The 3,258-nt window shown below is 41.0% G+C and overlaps 1 long non-coding RNA gene across 2 annotated transcripts in view; it reads left to right on the top strand.

Moving 5' to 3' along the window:
• LOC116087333 overlaps positions 1 to 2,439 on the top strand; it is a 40,753-nt gene extending 38,314 nt beyond the window's left edge. The window contains exons 1-3 of one of the 2 annotated variants that reach the window (XR_004117371.1): positions 1,215 to 1,548; positions 1,750 to 2,068; positions 2,191 to 2,439. This is a non-coding gene — a long non-coding RNA (uncharacterized LOC116087333). Of the gene's footprint in view, positions 1 to 1,214; positions 1,549 to 1,749; positions 2,069 to 2,190 lie in introns of those variants that run through there. The other variant, XR_004117372.1, reaches the window with a different exon arrangement.
• The last annotated feature ends 819 nt before the right edge of the window (positions 2,440 to 3,258 follow it).

The following is a 3,258-nucleotide window of genomic DNA, read 5'->3' as shown; positions in this document are numbered from 1 at the left end:
GATCTAGGAGGGAGGGGTGAGACACCACTTAAGTAGCAGCAGAAACCATGACTTATCCTCCCTTTCAGAGGGGAGAGGACATTTCTTCATGTGCTGTTTAGGATAAAGTTTGTCATGAGAGAAATCACTCATCATACCGGTCCTTAGCAAGCTTTCACTTAGTTGATACTGGGGAAGTGCTAAATGGCAGATAGAACCAACAGTTCACCAGAAAACCTTGGACATGGTTGAACTTGCTGAGCTGGGACCCCCAGAGAGTACTCAGGGCACAGGCTAGGGAGAAAGTGGTAGAAACTCACTTTGCACAACTGATTCCATGATAGGGACACCATTCAGGCCTCGAAACTCCGATTGTAGGCAGCAAAGCCTGCCAAAAACGGGGACAAAGACTTAGCTTCCCTGCCCGAAAAGGCAGTGGAGTCATTGTCCTTCTTTCCTAGTCAGAATTTGTCTAGGTTGCAGCTGCAGTTTAACTATTGCTACAGATTTCAATAGACTTAGAGAAAACTGGTGGGAAACCTGCCAGTGTATGACAGTGGCTGAGAGTAGAAAGCGCAGGCCTAGTTCATTCCCATTTGTCATAAATCGAAGAATGTTGTCATAAATGATGAAGAATGTTAACAAATGAATTACCGTAAAATGGCAAACTAAAGATCTTCAGGCAGGTGAGTCAGGGTCCTTTAAAATACGTTCACGCATACCTGCTTTATCAATTCTATTCCTCACCAGTTTATTTGTGTAAAGAATAGACTTATATGGTTTACCAGTTAAGTACAACTATTTATTATTTGTCCTATGCCCGTGGTTATTACAAAACTTTAAGAAATCTTGATTCATTATAAGTTTTAGAAGAAGGAATAACTTTAAAAATATTGAAATTGAATTAATACATGTACAATTTAATGTATGTCCCACAATAATTAGGTTGCTGCTTATGACATTGGCTTTATTCCATCACCTGAGTACATAAAGGGCATCTGTGAATTTATGGATTTGAAAGCATTAATATCTCACTTTTAAGCTTTCCTTTCTATGCCCCTTGAGTATAGCAAATTGGCGATTAAGACAGATTCATTTTTAACATCACTGCGAAGTGTCTTTGCTGTAACATGTGTTATTAATTTTAGCCCTTGTAAAGAAAAGCAACATTATTGCCAGAGGAACATGGCCTGAGAATTTGGGAGCTAAAAGAGCTCAAGTAGTTGATTCAAAAGAATTTTGACCATGTCACAAACAGAGGGTCACATCTGTCTGCCCCACTGGGCCAGGTGCTTTGATAGCCCATTCTGCCTTCAAGAGCTCTGGATATCCAGCTGTATAATTCAGTTTGTGGAAGACTTCTTCAGGAAAAATAAATCCGGTGTGCTTTAGCTTTGCCAAAGCTAAGGGGTTAAAGTGCTGTAAATGACCAAACCGGCAGCTTGGACCAGAGACTCGGACATCCCGAGAGGACAATTGCCGCCGGTGCTGCTGCCGCCGCCGCTGCCGCCGCCATTGCACTTTAGGCTCCTTGCTGTCTTGGGAGGTCCTCTTGGAGCATCTGTGAAGGTGGTTCAGCATCAGTGGGCAGCCTGGACAATCAGCTTCTCAGTGGGAGTCCAGCCTTTCTTTCTGATTCTACCTTCTCAGCCTCATTCATCTACATTTGATCGCCACCCACCTCTATTGTTCATGGGCTCACTTTCTCTTACTTGAACTATTGCCAGTTTCTCCATTCATTTTTCTACCTCTAACCTTTCTTTTCTACAGGCTCAAAGACTGAAATTCCTCACGCATCACACTGTTCCTTTGACGAAAGTCCTTCAGTGATCCACACTGTCTTCAGGATAAAGCATGCATTCCTTGAAGGGTCGCATATGGAATTCTTCACGGCCTTCTGTTGGAGCTCTCAAGCCTCATGCCACACATGCTGTGCCCTCCAGATACACATGAAACACTGATGCTCTCTGAACACGTTGTGCTGTTTAACGTCTTCATTGCCTCGTTTTCTCGACGCCCCCAGCTCTTTGTCCTGGATGTCCCCTGGAGTGACTGCTGTCGGACCATCTTTTACTGCTGTCGCTCCATGGTACAGTAGCCACTCTCTACTTCTGGTCTGCCTAGAATCCACAGTCTCCCGTAGGATTCTGATTCACTACAGAAATGGAATTCTGGCAATGCTGTCCTGATGACCCATTTTATTGATTATAGGATTGGATATGTGATCCATATTTGGACAAATGGCAGAACTTCCTTGAGCATGATTGATCCAGCATTGGACAGGTAATCTACACCATGTCAAGGGACATCTCTGAGATTTTCATTCATGAACTAGAGATTTTCTCCAGGATCATTAAGTGTATGAAGGCCACCCCAGACATTATTTTACCTATTGTTTTGACACAGAAGGGATGAAGAATAATGTTTGTATCAGAATGAAATAGCAATGGGATGTAGTAAGAAAGGCTTAAGGCATTGATTGGATTTGTCTCCTACTCATTATTAACTAGTAGAGATTGGTAAAAAATGCATTTGTTTTCCCAAGTCCAATAATTTTTATTTATTACACGCAGAAAGCAAAAGAAGTTCTACTTCACGAATTCCCATGAGGAGTGAGAGACAGGGCAGATGGAGTACTTATCAGAGAGCATGTGCTCAGATGTGTTATTAGAGATGGTGCCTACTGCTGAGGTCACATAAGAGCATCCCACTTTCTCACCTGCCAGGATCCTAGGACCTTAGGCCTATTTATCATTGAGTGTTGGTTAATCTTTGGACTTCCCTTTCTCCAGCATCTTCTTAGTCTTTCAGTAAAATTATAATATTCTAATGTTTCCCTTGACTTACCTTAATTAATTATTTTTTTGCTCAACACTTAAATAGCCTGGTCTCAGCAAACTTCAAGAAAATTTTTATTTAATTGTAAGGATAGCAAAGTATTTAATGTACTATAGTGCATGAGGAGATGAATCAGTAAAGACGCTTTTCCGATTACTATATATCCAATCTACTGTAACACAAAATGATTTTGATGGCCCCAAGCACTAGATGACTAAGTATGTACATTGTAGTAAGGACATATGTAATAGGGACATTCAACATTCAACATACAGTTCAGCTGACTCTGCATAGTTGTGCCAAGAAGTTGCTATATATTTTTTTCTTTTATTAGGAGACCGACTTCATTTTTTTTTATGTGAAAATTGACAAATTTTCTTAGGATGCTCTTGAGATGTGGATGAATTGTATTTTAAGCTGAGTAACCAGAACCTCACTTTA

Source organism: Mastomys coucha, unplaced genomic scaffold, assembly GCF_008632895.1.
Source record: "Mastomys coucha isolate ucsf_1 unplaced genomic scaffold, UCSF_Mcou_1 pScaffold13, whole genome shotgun sequence".
In the NCBI taxonomy this organism is placed as follows: Eukaryota; Metazoa; Chordata; class Mammalia; order Rodentia; family Muridae; genus Mastomys; species Mastomys coucha.
The sequence above is the reverse complement of the archived record's forward strand: the minus strand, read 5'-3'. Positions and strand labels throughout refer to the sequence as shown.